This window comes from Camelus dromedarius, chromosome 24 (genome assembly GCF_036321535.1).
Source record: "Camelus dromedarius isolate mCamDro1 chromosome 24, mCamDro1.pat, whole genome shotgun sequence".
NCBI lineage: Eukaryota > Metazoa > Chordata > Mammalia > Artiodactyla > Camelidae > Camelus > Camelus dromedarius.
The window spans coordinates 9,809,870-9,816,664 of NC_087459.1; the positions used below are offsets into that span (position 1 = coordinate 9,809,870).

The 6,795-nt window shown below is 53.4% G+C and overlaps 1 protein-coding gene across 2 annotated transcripts in view; it reads right to left on the reverse strand.

The window, feature by feature from the left end:
• Positions 1 to 4,813, reverse strand: part of NLRC3 (NLR family CARD domain containing 3) — a 33,810-nt gene extending 28,997 nt beyond the window's left edge. The window contains exon 1 of one of the 2 annotated variants that reach the window (XM_064478395.1): positions 4,350 to 4,813. The gene's annotated coding sequence lies outside the window, so the exon portion shown is untranslated. The remainder of the gene's footprint in view (positions 1 to 4,349) is intronic. The other variant, XM_031447804.2, reaches the window with a different exon arrangement.
• Positions 4,814 to 6,795: the final 1,982 nt, after the last annotated feature.

The window sequence follows — 6,795 nt, forward strand, 5'->3', positions numbered from 1 at the left end:
TACAAGAGCAGACAAATAGACCAATGCAGTAGAATAGAGCATACAGAAAGAGACCCACACATATATGGTCACCTGATTTATAACAAGGGCTCCACTGCAAATCAGTTGAGAAAGGATGGTCTTTGCATTGAATTGTGCTGGCTAATGGAATGTTCATATGGGGGGAAAAGAAGCTTGATTCCTACCTTACACCATGCACAAAAAACTAACTAAAGCCGGATCATAGATCTAAATGTGAATGCTAACATGGTCAAGCCTTAGAAAACGTACAGGAGAATATCTTTATGAATTTGGTCTAAGTAAAGATTAAACAGAGCACAAAAAGCACTAGCCATGAAAGAAAAGAACACTATATTGGGATTCATTAGAATTAGGAATGTCTGCTCATTAGAAGACAGCGTGAAAAGGGTGAAGAGCAAACTACTGACTAGAAGACAATGTCCCAAACACATTAAAAAAAAAATCAGTAAGAAACCAGACACCCAATGAAAAAATGAGCAGAAAATTTGAAGAATGTCACAAAAGAACATATCATTAGATATCAGAGAAATGCAAATTAAGATCACTCTAGAAAAATGTTTAGTAGTAATAAGGCTAAATGTGCATATTTCTGTGACCCAGCCATTCCCCTCCTTGGTATATACCCAACAAAAACCAGTGTTTATTCCACCAAAACACAGTGTCAAAATGTTTTTTAGCAGCTTTATTCATAAAGTCCAAAAAAGTAGAAACAACCAATGTCTATCAACTGAAGAATGGGATTTGGGGGGGTATGTTCACACAATCAATTACTACGTAAGAGTGAAAAAGAATAGACTACTGATCTCCTCAGCCATACGTCTGACTCTCACAGACACTGAGAGTGGAAGCAGTCGGACACAAAACAGAACACACTCTGTGCCTGCATTTGTAGGGAGTTTAAAGTCAGGCCCCACTACTCTGAAATGTTAGGAGTCAAAGCAGTGGTTACCCTTAGAGATGGTTCTGATTGGACGGGGGCCTGAGGCAGCCTTCTTGGGTGCTGGAAACTCCTCTGTATTAACTTGGATGGTGTACACACCGGCATGTACGTAAATAAAAAGTCACGGAGCTCACCATACTAAGTTACACCTCAATTTAGAAAAAGTTCTGCTAGCAGCTATCTGAAAGTTCAAATGTATGTAAACCGAAACAAAGCAATGCTACCATGCTACCTAGCACATGAGGCCGGGCCACTCGGGCCTCTGTCCTGCTCTCAGACAGGGTGCTGTCAGGTGTGGCTGGACACAGCCTCCTGCCATTGGATGACCAGCTTCACCCACCAGCTAACTGACTGCCTCGGTGAGGGTAGGATGGTGGCCAGCAGTGCGAGGGGACCACGCTGAAGGGCTCAGTGCTTCTCGGCTCTGGCAGGACACAGTCCGGAGCACTGTACTTTTTAGTTTAATTTTAACTTAGTGTCAAAATGTACATAACACAAACTTTACTATTTTAACCATTTTTAAGCATTCAATTCAGTGGCAATAAGTACATTTCCAATGTTGTGCAGCCACCATCCACCTCTAGAACCTTTTCATCCTCCCAAATGGAAACTCTGCACCCACTGAACACTGAGACCCCATCCCCTTCCCCAGCCCCTGTAACCACCATATTCTGCTTTTTGTCTCTGAATCTGACAACTCTAGATGTTTCATATAAGGGAAATCATAGGGTATTTGTCTTTTTGCATCTGGCCTCTTTCACCGAGCATAATGTTTTCCAGGTTCAACCCTGTTATAACATGTATTAGAATTTCGTACTCCCTTTTAAGGCCAACTCATAGTCCATTTTATGGGTAGACCACATTTTGTTTATTCATTCATACATCAGTAGACCTTAGGTTGTTTCCACCTTTTGGCTCTTGTGAATAATGCTGCTATGGACAAACAGGCCCTGCTTTCTTTCAACTCTTTGAGGTATAAACCTAGATGTGGAATTGCTGGAATATATGGTCATTCCATGGAGCACTATTCTTAAAAAGCCACTGCTCAGCCCAGCGGTCCAGAGATTTAATTGGTTTGATGTTGAGCCCCAACAAGGATACATTTTAAATCTACCCAGGTGGTTCTAATAAGCAGCCAGCGTTGAGAACCACTGGGCCAGACAGAGGTTAGGAAGGTGACAAAGAAGGGACAACAAAGTGAAGCGGGAGGAAGAGGCAGGCCTGTGTGTGTCTGGGAAGGTGGGAGGGCGAGCTCCCCCGCCTCTGTGGCCTCCTGTTAACCACTCAGCACTGGAGGCCAACACTCCCCCCTGATCAGACACCGATCTCTCTTGCCCGCTGACCTCAATGAGGGTTGCCAGACTTAGCAAATTAAGATACAGTTGGAATTCCCAGTGGAATTTGAATGTCAGATAAACAACATTTAATTTTTTTAGTGTATCTTATATAACACTTAGGACATACTTAAAAAAACTCATTGTTTATCTGAGACTCAAAATTAACAGGGTGCTCTGTACTTTATCTGGTACCCCTATTCAAGCCCCACTCAGATGAGCCTCCCACTCCACAACCTGGCCTTCACCTTTGGACACCCTGTCCCCACAAGAACGGAGGAGACCCCAGCAGCTGGACCAGGAACCCCCCACCCCATCCCCATGACCTCCCAGGGCCAGCAGCAAAGGCTGATGAGGGGTCTCCCCAGATAGGGGGGCTACCTGGCCACCTGTGTGGACAGCCCTGCATGCAGCCCTAAATGCCACCCCTGCAGGGTGGAACATACCAGAGGCCTCTGAGCCGGGTGATGCCTGGTGGCCAGATGCTACCAGGGATAGTCAGGGAGACCCTGGCCAGTGCAGACAGCCTCCAGTGAGCAGCTGGAGGCCTGTGAGCCCAGTTTAAGAGGGGAAGACTGAGGGCAAGTGGGCCTTGTATCATCTTGGGGGATCTGAAGGCCAGAGATCGGTCAGTGGGTGGAGGTAGTGGTCAGAGCAGAGCCAGACCCACCACTGCCAACTCCCTGGAGCAGGGCCTCCCCATTCCCACGTGTCCTCCGGAGCATCATCCGTGGAGCAGGGCACAGCTAAGGACCTGTGCTCCCTGGTATTGGAGTCACTCAGACCCTGTCCCTCAGGCTCCACAACTGGACTTCTGCGTCATCCCTGAGACCAAGGTCCCGATTTACTCATTCTCTCTGCCAGATAGGCCCAATGTCTCTTCCCAGGGGCCTCGGTGCCGTCTGCTGGGCCTGTGTGAGGACAGCCGGCCTGTATTCTGCCCACCTGCACTTGGTGAATGAAGGGGGCCCTGCCATGCTCACCTCCCACCTGGGCTGCCCATATCTCAGGCCACATCTTCCTGGATGCTCCTCTCTCCTGACTCCTGCCCCCATCCCTGACCCCCATGGCCTTAGAATTCAGTTCTCAGCCCCCTTAGGTGGCCCCAGCACCATGACCGCTGACCACCTGAGACCAAATAGCCTTTCCCAGAGGAGGGAGGAAGCAGTGCCTTCATTGCAAGATGGCCCTCCTCACTGCACTGGCCCCCAGAGCCCTCATGGAAGGACAGGGACAGGCTCATCCCTGGGGATCCGAGTGCCCTGGGACAGAGGAGGGGGTGCCCAGCCTGCATCCTAACCTGGGAGCCAGCCACAGGTGGTCTGTATTGGCCCCAAGGGCTCGGGGAATGCATGTGCCTCCACTGAGGGGCCTGGGAGGAACCCCAGGACCTCAGGAGCCGGGCCATAGAGGAGAACCCCAGGGCCAAGAGCCACCCCCGGCCCAGCTCAGTGACACCTCTTCTCCAGAAGGCCTCTGTGGTTACCATCCCTCTTAGAATGGCGAGCCTCACCTCCATCCGGGGGCGCAGCAGGGAGAGGCCCCTGGGGGCTGCTCACCCAATACGAGGGCAATTTCTGTAGCAGGCTCTGGGTGATGGACCCCACCACGCCTGCACCACCGCCCTTGGTCCCCAGGGCCCTGGGCAGGTCTGAGACTGTCTCCTCCATCTTAAGAGTGAAAGAAGGATGCCAAGGTGGTGCCCAGGTCTGCTGATTCCAGGTTTAACCACTCGGCTGCACTGGTCAACGTCACCTCTGCCTGCCTGCAGCCTTTCCAACTACTTCCTGCTCCTCCTATTCCGTCATTGGTACCTAGGGAGATGGGCTTTGTCCCCTCAGCCCATCGTGGGCTGTCCTTGGCATGTGTTTGCTTATTCCATGCCGTGATCTAGTCCTTCCTAGCAGCTCCTGGCAGCCGTGGGGACACCTTCCCGGCATTGCCCCAGACACCCCTCCCCAGAGTGGCTCAGGCCTTAAAAGTCACAGTCTTTCCTGCCACCTGTCTCCTCTTCTTCTCCCAGCCTACACCGAGGCAGCCTGGACTCGACTTACCTCCAGGGCCTTGTTGCCCCAGGAATGCCTCGACTGGGGGGCCGGGGGGGCTCCATCCCAGTGTTCCTGGGCTCAGCCCTGCTCCAGTGGACAGAGGCAGCTGTGCGGTGGTGGGGATGTCCTGGAAATCTCTGTGGCTGGTCAGCTGGGCCCCAAGCCGTCAGGATCTGTCCAGGGCAGGAGTGAAGCCCTGTCTGAAGGGATCAGGAGGTGCTGACTGCACAGGGCAGCAGGGACTTGGTCCGCCAGCTCCTGCAGTCAGTCCCCTCAGCCCACTGGCTGTCACGGCCCCTGGGGCTCCTACCCTCTTCCTGTGCGGGGCTCCACCTCAACCCTCCTTCCTGTCTGATTTCAAAAGCCAACAGCCTCACAGACAAATCAATGAGCCGCAGCTGCCTCGGCTTTGTTACCGCCCCAGAAGTCAGAGGTAGGAGTGCTGCTAGGGTCTTGATTCGAGGACCGAGTACCCCTGCACACCTGATGGTCAGGGGAAAGTGGTCCAGGCAACATCACAAGGGAAAACGGACCCACCACCAGTAGACCTTTGCTGTTCAGGGGGGTGGTAAGGAAACCAGGTCAGCAGTGAGGATGTTCAGTGACTTGCCCAAGAACACCCAGCAGGCAGCTGACCTCACTGGGGCTGCAGCTACGTCCCCCGACTTCCAAGTCAGCATGCTGAAATGGTGTGGCCCTCCTCACCATCTCTAAACAGCCCCCCTTGCTTTCCTTCTCTCTTAGCACCCCACAGGCACCTTTGCCCCAGCTGTACCTCACAGTGTCTTCCTGAGTCAAAGGGCCCTAAGGCAGATCAGTTACACCTGAAACGGTAGAAAGTGGCTGTTCGCTCAGGCTCCTGGAAGTGGACCTCAGCACATGGGCTGCACTGATGGGGAAGGTATGAGAGACCAGAGTGAAAAACATGAGAAAAGTTATAATGGAAGAAAAATACAGAACATCCTCTGGTGCCAGAAAGCAAACCACTGAATGTGGAGCCACCAAGAGAAGGAGGTGACAAGGTGGGAGCACAGTGATAGGGGCCTGGATTTTCCTCAGGAAGCAAGTGGGCGCCAGTGATGGTTGTAGAGCAGGAGAGCAATAGGTTCAGATGCATGCAGCAGCTTGTGTATGAGCAGAGGTGGAAGGGGGTGTGTGCTTGTATTAGTCTGTCCTCAAGAGCTGTGTGGGTGATGGAGGGGAGGGGAGGGGACCAAGGTGGCAGATCAGAAGTGCTCCATATGATGACATTCTCCCATGCCCCCTCCCCCTCCTTCTATCAATGTTTGCCAGGAGCTGAGGGACACACAGTGGCTACCCTCCAGAAGCTTGCTGAGGCTCCAGGCAGGCAGAATGTAGACTGGTGGCTGCAGCCTCAGCCGGAGGTGCAGTGAAGTCATCTGAAAGCAGGCGGCCCACAGGATGTTGGAAACCGCAGGGGCCTGGTAGGTATCTGTCACACGGGAGAGGCCAGGAGGCCTGCTCTGCCCCTCCTTCCACCACTCAGGGTGGGTGGATCCTGAGCACAGAGGAAACAGCGTCCCCTGTGGGGATCCCGGGAGCATCCCTAAATTGGCATTGGCCCCCAGCTTTCCTCCCCACCTGGAAGGGATGTCCCACAACCAGACAGGGCTGGGCCATGGGCTCCCTCTGCCAGTGCCCCTGAGAGGTTGGGGGGCCTTCTCCTGACTCTCCTGTGGGTGTTCACATGTTTGGGGTTGGGGTCTCCCATGGTCATTCTCACTCTGGGGCTTTCTGTCCACCCAGAGCTGTGGTCAGCCAGAAGGGCCCTTCCCAGCCCTGCTTGAGGCTTCCTGTTTGGGGGGGCTGCTCTGGGGCTGCGCAGGCCCCTGGGGCCCCCTTGCCTGGGCCCTGCTCAAGCTGGGCTGCCTTGAGTGATCATGTCCAGGCTGAAGTCAGGCCACAGGAAGTGGGACCGGCCTAAGAGGTCACATCACATCAAAGTGTGGGTGTCTCATGGTTTTCGCTGTCCCAGGGTTCAGCGTGCTTTCTTCCTGTGGCGGCAGGGCAGCTTCTGCAGGGGAACGCCTGGGCCTGCTATCCCCCATGAGGCCGCCGGCCGCAGCTCCTCCAGGCTCTCTGCAGGCACTGGGAGAGGACAGCTCTTCATCACCAGCTCCTTTTCAACCAATTGGCTACACCTACTTCTCTAGGTCCTGAGCAGGTCTAATTCTTCCAGAAAGGTCAAGCTTTCCTGGGATGCTGGGATTCTCGGGCTGTAGTGGTTTCTTTCCTGCAGTGACTGGTTTAACCCCTTTCCCTGCTTTGCACACAGTTCAGGCTGCAGCTCGAGCCCTGGCCAGGCCCACTGCTATCCCCTGCTGGCCTCTGGGAGGCGCTGCACAGACCCGACTGGCCAAGGTCTTCAGCTCCCAGACCTACCCTCCCTGCCTTTACCTGGCTGGTGCCTTTATACCAATTTTAACCCTTC